Source organism: Phocoena sinus, chromosome 16 (genome assembly GCF_008692025.1).
Source record: "Phocoena sinus isolate mPhoSin1 chromosome 16, mPhoSin1.pri, whole genome shotgun sequence".
Lineage (NCBI taxonomy): Eukaryota > Metazoa > Chordata > Mammalia > Artiodactyla > Phocoenidae > Phocoena > Phocoena sinus.
Window position 1 is genome coordinate 79223938 of NC_045778.1, and position 16268 is coordinate 79240205.

At 41.7% G+C, this 16268-nt stretch overlaps 1 protein-coding gene across 1 annotated transcript in view; it reads right to left on the bottom strand.

Moving 5' to 3' along the window:
* ADAM12 (ADAM metallopeptidase domain 12) overlaps window positions 1-16268 on the bottom strand; it is a 408492-nt gene that overhangs the window by 255769 nt on the left and 136455 nt on the right. The gene's annotated exons all lie outside the window — the stretch shown is intronic.

Consider the following 16268-nt stretch of genomic DNA (forward strand, 5'->3'; position numbering starts at 1 on the left):
GAGGGTGGTCAAAAGGCGCCAACCTCCAGTTATAAAGTAAACCAGTACTAGGGATGTAACGCACAACACGACAAAGATGATGAGCACTGCTGTACATTACAAATGACAGTTGTTAAGAATAAATCCTAAGAGTTCTCATCACCAGGAAAATTTTTTTCTATTTCTTTAGTGTTGTATCTAAACACGATGATGCGTGTCCACTACTTATCGTGATAATCATTTTATGATGCCTGTAAATCAAATCAGTGTGCTGTACACCTGAAACTTATACAGTGCTGTATGTCAATGGTATCTCAGTAAAACTGGGAAAAAAAGCGGCAGAAGTTCTGGAATCCGCAGAAGTCCCCCTTAAACAATGAGCAGCCTTCCAGGTCTGAAGCTGGAAGGTGAGGCTGGAGCCCTCGGAGGCTTGGCTGAACTTGCGGGCCAGCAGGAGTCTGCCGGGGATGACCACAGTGGCCAAAAGAGGGACGTGTGAATGGAAAAGGCAGCTCTGAAGAAATCCAGAGTGGGATGTCCAATGACACAGACAGGAACAGGGAGGGCTTATCCATAGATAAGCGGATAGAAAGACACCAAATGTGGAGGCCACCAAGGTGCTGTTCCCTAGGACAGGGGCCCGTTTTGGGGCAGGAACGGCTTACTGGGCCTTGGTCTGCCCTGAATTGATAATAATTTGAAAAGACACGTGCACACCAACGTTCATAGCAGCGCTATTAACGATAGCCAAGATATGGAAACAACCTAAGTGTCCATCGACAGATGAATGGATAAAGAAGACATGGTACATATACACAATGGCATACTACTCAGCCATAAAAAGAATGAAATGTTGCCATCTGCAGCAACATGGATGGACTTGGAGGGCATTGTGCTCAGTGAAATAAGTCAGACAGAGAAAAATAAATACTATATGACATCACTTATATGTGGAATCTAAAAAATACAACAAACTAGTGAATATAACAAAACAGAAGCAGACTCACAGATATAGAGAACAAACCAGTAGTTACCAGTGGGGGAGGGTAACATAGGGGTGGGAGAGCAGGAGGTACAAAGCACTGGGTGTAAGACAGGCTCAAGGACGTATTGTACAACATGGGGAATGGAGTCAATATTTTGTAATAACTGTAAATGGAAAGTAACCTTTCAAAATTATATTAAAAATTTTTAATTTTTAAAAATTAAAAAAGATTTTTAAAAGAGCTAATTTATTCAGCATTATTATAGGCCAGGCACTGGGCAAAATGCCCTATGAGAATCACATAATTTAATCCATCCCAACTCTAGGAGGTATTATTCCCATTTTATAGACGAGGAAACTGAGGTTTAGACAAGTGTTTGACGAGAGTCCCACAACGAATAAGTAGTGTGGAAACTTTGAGTCCAACCTCTCCCTCCAGGGCTGTGGCTTAGCCACCTGACTGTCCCCACCATGCACCACTGGATGGCTTATCCTTCTTCTGGTCCTGATCATAGAGATGACTGCCCAGGGCTTCTGAGAATGAATTCCAATCTAAACGTCTGTCACATGTGAGTTTGATCCTTGTGACTTAGACCTCGTAAGTTCTGTCAAGAATAATTTCTGGATATGCAAAGTCAAGATGACCTTCCCAAGGTCACGGTCCAGCCTTTGAGGTTAGCTGTCACCCCAAGTAACCAGGTAACACCTGGGTCCCACCGTCTGTAAGGGCACCAGCAGTTCTGCCGTACACGTTGACTGACCAAGTCGTCTCCGCTCTGCTGCCCAGATCTGTCCCGGGAAAGTAGAACCGATTATCGGGGGCCAGTACTCCAAGCTGCCTGCTGAGTTATCTGTGATCACAGGCGAACCTGGATGCAAATCTGCATTTGAAAAGTTGATGCCCATTCCTGCCTGTGACTCTCATAAGTCAGAAACGCTCAGCGTTTATAGCAGAGCCCAAAGGGATAGCTCTTGGGACAGCCCCAAACACTTAAAAATTCTATATGGGAACCAAGAAAACATCATGTGAGGACAGGAGATTGGAGGAACTAATCGCTGATTTTCATCTGGTTCTCATTTAGAAAAATTGGACTACTGGGGAAAAGGGTAAAAATAAAAATTGGAAGCAAAAAAACATTTAAAGGCAAGCAGATGCCCCATTCTGAACACGGAGAGGTTTGTGCTCACAATTCTACTCTTTCCTTAAGGCCAGTTAATTGTTCTGATAGCTTGTCAGGCTGTAAATAAGGCGACACGGAAAACTGACAGACAATGGGGGATTATGGCCACAGTACCATAGAGAAGAGCTGTCATTCAAAACCAGAGGTCAGCAGTCTTAAGACGGATGGGGTCCGCTGTGGTAGTGCCACGGTAACGACGTCCGCCTCTGTCATGACACCCTAAAGGCACCATGAGAGACCACCCATACATCACACCAGAAAATATATAACTGTGTTGTACGTCTTATATATTTAGTTATATATTGATGTAGATATATATACACAATATATATACACATACATACACACATACTATACGTATTGGTAAATTTAAAGCAACTATGATTATACTTAGAAAAAGGCAAACGTTACTCAGTTCTTTGGAGAAGAAGGCGTGACAAAGATTGGAAGAGTAAAAGCAGTATAATGTTTATCTAATTTCCCTAATACATTAATCAGAAATCTTAATTTATCAATACCCACATAGTGAGTATTTGTTTTAAGTCAATTCAGACCAGTCTGCCCTTTGCTGGCCTATAAAATGCAGGTGCATCGAAGACTGAGAAGGACAGGAATCCTGTGTCACTCTGCTTTGTAGCCCAGCCCCCAACACAATGTCTGGAACATTGTTGAACGGATGAACGAATGAACAAACACAAATGAATAGACAGCGCGTGTGTTATGGACAGCATCAAGTATTTTAACATCAAAGTGTGAAAAATAAAAATGGCAGAACACATCCCAGATCAAAAGTCTTTTTCTCCACTAATAGAAAAGGACCGATAACATTTTGTAATACACAACACATAAATGTCGGAAGGAAGCAACGTTCAAATTTTACCTTCTCAGGAGCCCTAATTTCTGTTTCTAAATCAAAATATACAGATTCTTTTCAGTGCATACGTCACATTTACACTGATGTAGAATTTTTTTGAAAAGTCACTGAAAATATAGCCTGAATGAAGAGATCTTTTCTAAACATGGCACACTGGTCACTGGTTCAACCTGATAAAATGAACCGTTGCATTCCAAGATGACGGATATCATGTAATATTATATTACATAGGATGTGTGTGACTATATATAAGTGTTTTTACGTAAGTTATGTCAGTATAGAAATTTAATTACAAATACATTCTCAGAAATCCCACTCTTTATATTTGTGTTTGCTTTCACTATTTCCACTTACAGGAATCCCATGCCAATGATTAAAGAAAAAAAAAAGATGTTAATTCATCAAAATTTTAGTCAGTTCTCATCCTTGGCAACAAACAGTGATCCTTTTCCTTAAGCTCCTTCCAATGACAGTGCCCTCTGCAAATCAATTAGGATTTCTAACCAAGGAAATCAGAAGGGAAGGAGAAAAGAAACGTGTTCAAAAGGAGCAGTACGATAGCTCTTTGTGGACAAAAAAGTGGGTAGGTCACAAAAAATAGTGTTTAATTTTTAACACTATATAAAAGAATGTGAAAAACGAACACTAAAATGAGCGCTCGTGTACCCATCACTGGGTTTAAGAAACAGAACATAACTAGCATCCTGGAGGCACCTTGGTGTCTTTCTTCTATCACCATATTTGTTTTTAAAATAATTTTCAAATTCTTTAAGGAGATTAAGGTTACGATCATGTACCAGTAGGTGATGAAGGTTGTCTGACTTCCATCAAGTGCCGTCTACACCCGAGGCCATGGGGTCGCTTCCTCCATTAGGTACTTCCTGCCAGGTCTCCATCCCTGGGTCTTCCATCCCTGCCTCATCGTGTTGGCCTTGAGTTTCCCCTGAGTTCACACATTTCCCTCTGATATGTAACCTCATGTTGAAAACTCCCAACAGACGGGCTGTTCTGGGTGCAGAGATGCACGCTGGAATTCTCAGGTCTCAAGGGAGAAGAGGTCAGTGCCACGTGGAAGGAGTTACAGACTAAAGGTTTCCTGGCTCAGTAAAATACCACTAAATAGGAAACCTTGGCTCTTGTAGGAATTGTTCAATTGATCTCGATGCTCAAACACAATATGCTCTACGTGACTCCTCATCTAGTACTAGAAGTACAATTTCTCCCAGTATGATCAGTTCAAGAATTCCTCTGAGTGAAGCAAGTACATATGCTAATTCAGGAAATTACTGAGGCCACAGATCTTGGAGTGAAAAGGTGCCCTTTGAAAACCCTCCGATCCAGGCCCCAAGCTGATATGGCACCGTTATCTTCAGATTACAGAGGAGAGAAGTAAGGAACACAGAGGTTGATGAACTTGCCTAACCTTACAAATCTTACAGAGTGAACCACGCTTCCTTCTCCACGGAAGGAGGAGACTAAATCTTTTCACTTGAAAAACTAGTAAGTAAAGCAATGACAGGCATACAGCACTCTTCCCCATATGGTCAACTTCATAACTTCTATCAATATGAACTAGAATCACTGCTCTGAAAACAGAATAAAATGCAAAAGCATTAGTTTGTCAGGGGAGGGGATATTCTATACATCTGGAGAAAGTCAATTAATTAATTTGTGTCTCTTTTTAGTAACCTTGATTCTTCTCTAGACTATGACAGGGCATAAACCAATTAATTAATTAACAAATTAATAATATATTGCCATCTATAACAAGGATTATACTTAGTTTCTAATTTGCAAAAATTACTTTGGAAAAAGTGTGTTTTGAATAATTTTCTAAACAAAAAGAGATTTGTGCAATGTCTACATAGGTAATCTACAGTCCAATGTAAAAATATAGGCTTTTAGATGGAGAAGTGTCTTTAGAATACAAGGAGTAACGTAATCAACTCATAAGCATCACTCTATTTGGTAAAATAATTTATTTGATTCATAATTTAAATGTATTTAAACATAGTTGTTAAACTGTAGGAACAGTACTTTTATTTTTTTTTTTTTGGTACGTGGGCCTCTCACTGTTGTTGCCTCTCCTGCTGCGGAGCACAGGCTCCGGACGCGCAGGCTCAGCCACCATGGCTCACGAGCCCAGCCGCTCCATGGCATGTGGGATCTTCCCGGACTGGGGCACGAACCCATGTCCCCTGCATCGGCAGGCGGACTCTCAACCACTGCGCCACCAGGGAAGCCCAGGAAGAGTACTTTAAAAAATTTTTATTTACTTTAATTTATTTTTGGCTTCGTTGGGTCTTCATTGCTGCACGCGGGCTTTCTCTAGTTGTGGCGAGCGGGGGCTTCTCTTTGTTGTGGTGTGCAGGCTTCTCATTGCCGTGGATTCTCTTGTTGCGGAGCATGGGCTCTAGGCACACAGGCTTCAGTAGTTATGGCATGCGGGCTTAGTAGTTGCGCCTTTCAGTAGTTGTGGCTCACGGGCTCTAAAGCGCAGGCTCAGTAGTTGTGGCACATGGGCTTACTTGCTTCACAGCACGTGGGATCTTCCCAGACTAGGGCTCGAACCCGTGTCTCCTGTATTGGCAGGTGGATTCTTAACCACTGTGCCGACAGGGAAGCCCCAAACTGTAGGAATAGTGCTTTTTACATTTAAGGTAATTATATATTTTTTTATTTAACCAACCTCCTAACATTCTATATATTTTGTAAATATTAAAGTACAGTAGCATCAGGACTTTACTAAAAATATTAGTAATTCCTTTCTTTGTGAAAACTGCACATAAAAACCGTATCCCAGAGGAGCTTCAACCTGGTGGAAGAGTAAGACGGGGAGATCACCTTCATCCCCACAAATACATCAGAAATACAACTACATGTGGAACAACTCCTACAGAACACCTACTGAACGCTGGCAGAAGACCTCAGACCTCCCAAAAGGCAAGAAACTCCCCACGTACCTGGGTAAGGCAAAAGAAAAAAGAATAAACAGAAACAAAAGAATAGGGACGGGACCTGCACCAGTGGGAGGGAGCCGTGAAGGAGGAAAGGTTTCCACACACTAGGAAGCCCCTTAGTGGGCAGAGACTGCGGGTGGTGGAGGGGGAAAGCTTCGGAGCCGTGGAGGAGAGCACAGCCACAGGGTGCGGAGGGCAAAGCGGAGAGATTCCCGCACAGAGGATCAGGGCTGACCGGCACTCACCAGCCCGAGAGGCTTGTCTGCTCACCCGCCGGGGTGGTCAGGGCTGGGAGCTGAGGCTTGGGCTTCGGTCGGAGCGCAGAGAGAGGACTGGGGCTGGTGGCATGAACACAGCCTACAGGGGGTTATTAGTAAGCCACGGCTAAACAGAAGGGAGTCCGGGGAAAAGTTTTCTTGCCTCTTTGTTTCCTGGTGCGCAAGGAGAAGGGATTCAGAGCGCCGCTTAAAGGAGCTCCAGAGACGGGCACGAGCCGCGGCTAACAGCGCGGACCCCAGAGACGGTCGGGAGACGCTAAGGCTGCTGCTGCCGCCACCAAGGGGCCTGTGTGCGAGCACAGGTCACTCTCCACACCTCCCTTCCGGGGAGCCTGTGCAGCCCGCCACTGCCAGGGTCTCGGGATCCAGGGACAACTTCCCCGGGAGAACGCACGGCGTGCCTCAGGCTGGTGCAACGTCACGCCGCAGGCTTGCCTCGCACTCCGTGCCCCTCCCTCCCCCCGGCCTGAGTGAGCCAGAGCCCCTGAATCGCGGCTCCTTTAACCCCGTCCTGTCTGGGCAGGAACAGACGCCCTCAGACAACCTACATGCAGAGGCGGCGCCAAACCCAAAGCTGAACCCCGGAAGCTGTGTGAACAAAGAAGAGAAAGGGAAATCTCTCCCAGCAGCCTCAGGAGCAGCGGATTAAATCTCCACAATCAACCTGATGTACCTTGCATCTGTGGAATACCTGAATAGACAAGGAATCATCCCAAATTGAGGAGGTGGACTTTGGGAGCAATGATCTATATATTTTTTCCCTTTTTCTCTTTTTCTGAATGTGTATGTGTATGCTTCTGTGTGTGATTTTGTCTGTATCACTTTGCTTTTACCATTAGTCCTAGGGTTCTGTCTGTTGTATTTTTGTTTTTTTTTATTACTTAAAATTTTTTTCCTTAATAATTATTTTTTATTTTAATAACTTTATTTTATTTTACTTAATTTTATTTTATCTTCTTTCTTCCTTCCTTCCGTCTTTCCTTTCTTTCTTTCTTTACTTCTTTCTTTCTTTTTTTTTCCTCCCTTTAATTCTGAGCTGTGTGGAGGACAGGCTCTAGGTGCTCCAGACAGGCATCAGGGTTCTGCCACTGAGGTGGGAGAGCCAAGTTCAGGAGACTGGTCTACAAGAGACTTCCCAGCTCCACCCAATGACCAGCAAGCTACAGTGCAGGACACTCTATACCAAACAACTAGCAAGACAGGAACACAACCCCATCCATTAGCACAGAGGCTGCCTAAAATCATAATAAGGCCACAGACACCCCAAAACACACCATCAGACGTGGACCTGCCCACCAGAAAGACAAGAGCCAGCCTCATCTACCAGAACACAGGCACTAGTCCCCTCCACCAGGAAGCTTACACAACACACTGAACCAACCTAAGCCACTGGGGACAGACACCCAAAACAACGGAAACTACAAACCTGCAGCCTGTGAAAAGGAGACCCCAAACACAGTAAGTTAAGCAAAATGCGAAGACAGAGAAACACACAGCAGATGAAGGAGCAAGGCAAAACGCACCAGACCAAACAAATGAAGAGGAAATAGGCAGTCTACCTGAAAAAGAATTCAGAATAATCATAGTAAAGATGATCCAAAACTGTGGAAATAGAATGGAGAAAATACAAGAAACGTTTAACAAGGACCTAGAAGAACTAAAGACCAAACAAACAGAGATGAACAACACAATAAATGAAATTAAAAATTCTCTAGAAGGGATCAATAGCAGAATAACTGAGGCAGAGGAACGGATAAGTGACCTGGAAGATAAAATAGTGGAAATAACTACTGCAGAGCAGAATAAAGAAAAAAGAATAAAAATAATTGAGGACAGTCTCAGAGACCTCTGGGACAACAATAAATGCACCAACATTCGAATTATAGGGGTCCCAGAAGAAGAAGAGAAAAAGAAAGGGACTGAGAAAATATTTGAAGAGATTATAGTTGAAAACTTCCCTAATCTGGGAAAGGAAATAGTTAATCAAGTCCAGGAAGCACACAGAGTCCCATACAGGATAAATCCAAGGAGAAACATGCCAAGACACATATTAATCAAACTATCAAAAATTAAATACAAAGAAAAAAATATTAAAAGCAGTAAGGGAAAAACAACAAATAACACACAAGGGAATCCCAATAAGGTTAACAGCTGATCTTTCAGCAGAAACTCTGCAAGCCTGAAGGGAGTGGCAGGACATATTTAAAGTGATTAAAGAGAAAAACCTACAGCCAAGATTACTCTACCTGGCAAGGATCTCATTCAGATTTGATGGAGAAATTAAAATCTTTACAGACAAACAAAAGCTAAGAGAATTCAGCACCACCAAACCAGCTTTACAACAAATGCTAAAGGAACTTCTCTAGGCAGGAAACACAAGAGAAGGAAAAGACCTACAATAATAAACCCAAAACAATTAAGAAAATGGTAATAGGAACATACATTTCGATAATTACCTTAAATGTGAATGGATTAAATGCTCAAACCAAAAGACGTAGACTGGCTGAATGAATACAAAAGCAAGACCCGTATATATGCTGTCCAAAAGAGATCCACTTCACACCTAGGGACACATACAGACTGAAAGTGAGGGGATGGAAAAAGATACTCCATGCAAATGGAAATCAAAAGAAAGGTGGAGTAGCAGTTCTCACATCAGACAAAATAGACTTTAAAATGAAGACTATTACAAGAGACAAAGAAGGACACTACCTAATCATCAAGGGAGCAAGCCAAGAAGAAGATATAACAATTGTAAATATTTATGCACCCAACATAGGAGCACCTCAATACATAAGGCAACTGCTAACAGCTCTAAAAGAGGAAATTGACAGTAACACAATCATAGTAGGGGACCTTAGCACCCCACTTTCACCAATGGACAGATCATCCAAAATGAAAATAAGTAAGGAAACACAAGCTTTAAATGATGCATTAAACAAGACGGACTTAACTGATATTTATAGGACATTCCATCCAAAAACAACAGAATACATATTCTTCTCAAGTGCTCATGGAACATTCTCCAGGATAGATCATATCTTGGGTCACAAATCAAGCCTTGGTAAATTTGAAAATTGAAATCATATCAAGTAGCTTTTAAGTATCTTTTTTGACCACAACGCTATGAGACTACATATCAATTACAGGAAAAAATCTGTAAGAAATACAAACACATGGAGGCTAAACAACACACTATTTAATAACCAAGAGATCACTGCAGAAATCAAAGAGGAAATTTAAAAAAATACCTAGAAACAAATGAAAAAGAAAACACGAGGACCCAAAACCCATGGGATGCCACAAAAGCAGTTCTAAGAGGGAAGTTTATGACAATACAGTCCTACCTTAAGAAACAAGAAACATCTCAAATAAACAACCTAACCTTACACCTAAAGCAATCAGAGAAAGAAGAACAAAAAAACCCCCAGAGTTAGCAGAAGGAAAGAAATCATAAAGATCACATCAGAAATAAATGAAAAAGAAATGAAGGAAACTATAGCAAAGATCAATAAAACTAAAAGCTGGTTCTTCAAGAACATTAACAAAATTGATAAACCATTACCCAGACTTATCAAGAAAAAAGGGAGAAGACTCAAATCAATAGTTAGAAACGAAAAAGGAGAAGTTACAACTGACACTGCAGAAATACATAGGATCATGAGAGATTACTACAAGCAACTATATGCCAATAAAATGGACAACCTGGAAGAAATGGACAAATTCTTAGAAATGCACAACCTGCCAAGACTGAATCAGGAAGAAATAGAAAATATGAACAGACCAATCACAAGCACTGACATTGAAACTGTGATTAAAAATCTTCAAACAAACAAAAGCCCAGGACCAGATGGCTTCACAGGCAAATTCTATCAAACATTTAGAGAAGAGCTAACACTTACCCTTCTCAAACTCTTCTGAAATATAACAGAGGGAGGAACACTACCAAACTCATTCTACAAGGCCACCATCACTCTGATACCAAAACCAGACAAAGATGTCACAGAAACAGAAAACCACAGGCCAATATCACTGATGAATATAGATGCAAAAATACTAGCAAACAGAATCCAACAGCACATTAAAAGGATCATACACTATGTTCAAGTGGGGTTTATCCCAGGAATGCAAGGATTCTTCAATATACACAAATCAATCAACAGGATACACCATATTAATAAACTGAAGGAGAAAAATCATATGATCATCTCAATAGATACAGGGAAAGCTTTTGACAAAATTCAACACCCATTTATGATATAACCCTCCAGAAAGTAGGCATAGAGGGAACTTTCCTCAACCTAATAAAGGCCGTATATGACAAACCCACAGCCAACACTGTCCTCAATGGTGAAAAACTGAAACCATTTCCACTAAGATCAGGAACAAGACAAGGTTGCCCACTCTTACCACTATTATTCAACATAGTTTTGGAAGTTTTAGCCACAGCAATCAGAGAAGAAAAAGAAATAAAAGGAATCCAAATTGGAAAAGAAGAAGTAAAGCTGTCACTGTTTGCAGATGACAGGATACTATACATAGAGAACCCTAAAGATGCTACCAGAAAACTACTAGAGCTAATCAATGAATTTGGTGAAGTAGCAGGATACAAAATTAATGCACAGAAAGCTCCTGCATTCCTATCCACTAATAATGAAAATTCTGTAAGAGAAATTAAGGAAACACTACCATTTACCACTGCAACAAAAAGAATAAAATATCTAGGAATAAATCTACCTAAGGAAACAAAAGACCTGTATGCAGAAAAGTATAAGACACTGATGAAAGAAATTAAAGATGATACAAATAGATGGAGAGATATACCATGTTCTTGTATTGGAAGAATCAAAATTGTGAAAATGACTCTACTACCCAAAACAATCTACAGATTCATTGCAATCACTATCAAACTACCACTAGCATTTTTCACAGAACTAGAACAAAAAATTTCACAATTTGTATGGAAACACAGAAGACCCCGAATAGCCAAAGCAGTCTTGAGAAAGAAAAACGGAGCTGGAGGAATCAGGCTCCCTGACTTCAGACTATACAACAAAGCTACAGTAAACAAGACAGTATCATAGTGGCACAAAAACAGAAATATAGATCAATGGAACAGGATAGAAAGCCCATAGATAAACCCACGCACATATGGTCACCTTATCTTTGATAAAGGAGGCAAGAACATACAGTGGAGAAAAGACAGCCTCTTCAATAAGTGTTGCTGGGTAAACTGGACAGCTACACGTAAAAGAATGAAATTAGAACACTCCTTAACACCATACACAAAAATAAACTCAAAATGGATTAAAGACCTAAATGTAAGGCCAGACACCATCAAACTCTTAGAGGACAACATAGGCCGGACACTCTATGACATAAATCACAGCAAGTTCCTTTTCGACCCATCTCCTAGAGAAATGGAAATAAAAATGAAAATAAACAAATGGGACCTAATGAAACCTTAAAAGTTTTTGCACAGCAAAGGAAACCATAAACAAGACCAAAAGACAACCCTCAGAATGGGAGAAAATATTTGCAAATGAAGCAACTGACAAAGGATTAATCTCCAAAATTTACAAGCAGCTCATGCAGCTCAGTAACAGAAAAACAAACAACCCAATCCAAAAATGGGCAGAAAACCTAAATAGACATTTCTCCAAAGAAGAGATACAGTTTGCCAAGAAACACATGAAAGAATCCTCAACATCATTAATCACTAGAGAAATGCAGATCAAAACTACAGTGAAATATCATCTCACACCAGTCAGAATGGCCATAATCCAATAATCTAGAAACAATAAATGCTGGAGAGGGTGTGGAGAAAAGGGAACCCTCTTGCACTGTTGGTGGGAATGTAAATTGATACAGCCACTATGGAGAACAGCATGGAGGTTCCTTAAAAAACTAAAATTAGAACTACCATACGACCCAGCAATCCCACTACTGGGCATATACCCTTAGAAAAGCATAATTCAAAAAGAGTCATGTACCAAAATGTTCACTGCAGCTCTATTTACAATAAATAACCAGGACACGGAAGCAACCTAAGTGTCCATCAACAGATGAATGGATAAAGAAGATGTGGTACATATATAAAATGGAATATTACTCAGCCATAAAAAGAAACGAAATTGAGTTATTTGTAGTGAGGTGGTTGAACCTAGAGTCTGTCATACAGAGTGAAGTAAGTCAGAAAGAGAAAAACAAATACCGTATACTAACACATATATATGGAATCTAAAAAAAAAAGAAAGAAAAAAAATGGTCAGAAGAACCTAGGGGCAGGTCAGGAATAAAGACGCAGACCTACTAGAGAATGGACTTGAGGACATGGGGAGGGCGAAGTGTAAGCTGGGACAAAGTGAGAGAGTGGCATGTACATATACACACTACCAAATGTAAAACCGATAGCTAGTGGGAAGCAGCTGCATTAGCACAGGGAGATCGGCTCTGTGCTTTGTGACCACCTAGAGGGGTGGGATAGGGAGGGTGGAAGGGAGGGAGACGCAAGAGGGAAGAGATATGGGGATATATGTATATGTATAGATGACTCACTTTGTTATAAAGCAGAAACTAACACACCATTGTAAAGCAATTATACTCCAATAAAGATGTTAAAAAATATTAAAATAAATTAAAAAATAAAAATCAACTACAATGAGACATCATCTCACACTGGTCAGAATGGCCATCATCAAAAAATCTACAAACAATAAATGCTGGAGAGGGTGTGGAGAGAAGGGAACCCTCTTGCACTGTTGGTGGGAATGTAAATTGATACAGACACTATGGAGAATAGTATGGAGGTTCCTTAAAAAACTAAAAATAGAACTACCATACGACCCAGCAATCCCACTACTGGGCATATACCTGGAGAAAACTATAATTCAAAAAGAGTCATGTACCAAAATGTTCATTGCAGCTCTATTTACAATAGCCAGGACATGGAAGCAACCTAAGTGTCCATCAACAGATGAATGGATAAAGAAGAAGTGGAACATATATACAATGGAATATTTCTCAGCCATAAAAACGAAACTGAGTGATTTGTAGTGAGGTGACGGACCTAGAGACTGTCATACAGAGTGGAGTAAGTCAGAAAGAGAAAAACAAATACCGTATGCTAACACATATATATGGAATCTAAAAAAAAAAAAAAAAAACTGGTCAGAAGAACCTAGGGGCAAGACGGGAATAAAGATGCAGACCTACTAGAGAATGGACTTGATGATACAGGGATGGGGAAGGGTAAGCTGGGACAAAGTGAGAGAATGGCATGGACATATATACACTACCAAACGTAAAATAGATAGCTAGTGGGAAGCAGCCGCACAGCACAGGGAGATCAGCTCGGTGCTTTGTGACCACCTAGAGGGGTGGGATAGGGAGGGTGGGAGGGAGGGAGACGCAGGAGGGAAGAGATATGGGGACATATGTATATGTATAACTGATTCACTTTGTTGTAAAGCCGAAACTGACACACCATTGTAAAGCAATTATACTCAAATAAAGATGTTAAAAAAAAAAAGAAAGAAAGATATAGCATTCAGTAGGCAACTGGTAGAATCTGGAGCAATAATTGTTTGTCCAAAATACAGACCTTTAGTAGTCAAAGTCTATGCATGGAGTTAACAATTTTCTGCATGATGTAAAAATAAAAGGGGCAAAATTTAAACTAAGAAACAAAGAAGAAACAAACCAAAAAACCATATCCCAGAGCTCCCAAGGGAGCCTCTGTAACACTGATGTTTGTCATATGGGTGCTGCTTGGCCGCCAACATAGCACAGAGGGACCCTCCACTGGAGCCTGTCAGATTTTTCAAAGAAAACCAAGAAACTGACCAATAAAATCCTCTAGGCCAGTTGAGACCGAAGAGGTAGTCTTAGAAGGGCTGTGAAAACAACCCTCTGCTTAAATAAATCATCTCCCCAAATCATTTCCCTGCTGCGGAGGTTGGCTTTATATATCTTCTATCTGCCACATGTTTTTCATAAGGAAGAAAATCATAAAAAAATAAAGAAACTCTTGTTCTCCACTTATGTTAAATCCACTTTATCCCACAGTGAAATCCACCAGCACACTGAGAGGAAAGAAGTGACTATTTCCTAACATTTTTAGACAGACGTCCTCTTTCTGTTTTTCTCAGGTGTACCTGAGCACGTGTGGCTAGCCTCTGCATCTTTTCAGGTCACAGATCTTTGAGGAATTTACTGCCGTTTTCCTTCAGTGTGACTAAATCTGCTTGCCAAGGAAACAGATGCTTTAATTTGCCGTCGTTGTTGCCATGGAAACAGCCCTTGAAGGGACAGGCAATGTCTGGACTCCAATTCAGACCTCTGGTTTTCATGCCAGTGATGCTGGGGCCAGATTCTGCTTTCTTATTCTACCCCCTGAGCATCTGCTTCCACACAGGATGCTGGGACGCATTTGATTTTTTAAAAATTTATTTATTTTTGGCCGCGTTGGGTCATCGTTGCTGCACGTGGGCCCTCTCCAGTCACGGCGAGTGGGGGCCACCCTTCCCTGCGGTGCGTGGGCCCCTCACTGCGGTGGCTTCTCTTGCCGTGGAGCACGGGCTCCAGGCGCGCGGGCTTCAGCAGCCGTGGCTCGTGGGATCCAGAACACAGGCTCAGCAGCTGTGGCTCACGGGCTCAGCTGCTCCGCGGCATGTGGGATCCTCCCAGACCAGGGCTTGAACCCGCGTCCCCCGCACTGGCAGGTGGACTCCCAACCACTGCGCCACCAGGGAAGCCCAGGTGCATTTGATTTTAAAAGGACAAGAAAATCAGAGTCTCAATGGAGTGATTTCAGAGTTAGGCTGAAACCTGCACTCCAGCAGCTGCTCAGGGATAGGCTCAGGCACACTTCTGCACCCTCATGGAGTCTGTCACAAATGTGGGTGCTCAACAAGAGGCTGTGGAATGAACCCCCAAGAGTGAGGTGCTAAGTCTGGGGAATACAGTGACTACCGACAGGCAAAGGCAGAGCAATGATTAGCGGTGTTCCCTAAAGAGTATCCTGCCTTTCCCCTCGGACCTCGGGGTAAACCAGGAGTTGATGGGGAAAAGTTCTTCTCTAGAAGAATTCCAGCTAACAAATGAAGGAACAATAGAATAAGAACATCACCCCCTTTGCTAGACAGAAACAGAGAACTGATCTAGGCGTTCATTGTTACTGGCCACTGACTCTGGCAGCTAAAGGTTGGTGCGGAGCTTTACAATGGAAGCATTAGAATGATCCCTGAACCCAGAGATCCATCCAACATCTCAAGAAAGAGACAAGCAGAGGTCACAGAACTCCTGATGTGATGCAGGAAGAGGGTGCAGCATCCCTCACAATGTAGTCCTGTCCAAAAACCAGAACCTGAATCTGCTCAAGGCTGTAGCTCTAACTACTGGTTAACAGAAAACACAGGGAACAAAGGAATGGGTGAGATGACACCATGGGGATGAAGTCAGCAAAATCATGAATGTGGAAAATTCTACTGGGCAAGCAACCTGGTTTCACTCACAAGGATTACAAGTTGTCAATTGCAAGAATTAAAAAAAAAAAAAGGAACCAGGAACCTATATATTAAAAAAAGACTTAGATGTAGTAATCAAACCAAACCAGTGTTTCAAGCTCTCCGCAGGGTTAGTTTTATTTATTGTCTCATGTGATCAGTGAAGAGTCATCATGTCACACAAACAGAAGCATCATGGTCTTTCTGTTGAGGACATGACAACTAGAAAAAGGCAAGAGACTTGCCATAAATACACCAGCCCGTATAGCACCTGCACACAATCACCCCTGGCCACCCGGCAGGAAAGGGGACAGTGAAATGACAACCACAAAGCCAGCATCAGCTCTCCCCTAGGCCACCAGAGACCATCTGGAAATGGTCAGGACAGCCATTATTATCCATCTGGGATGCAGTTCTGGAGAGGAACCCCGAGGACACAGCAGGGTTTTCATCAGCAAATCATACACCCACAGCACAAGAAGTGAAAGACGACAAGTGACGTAAT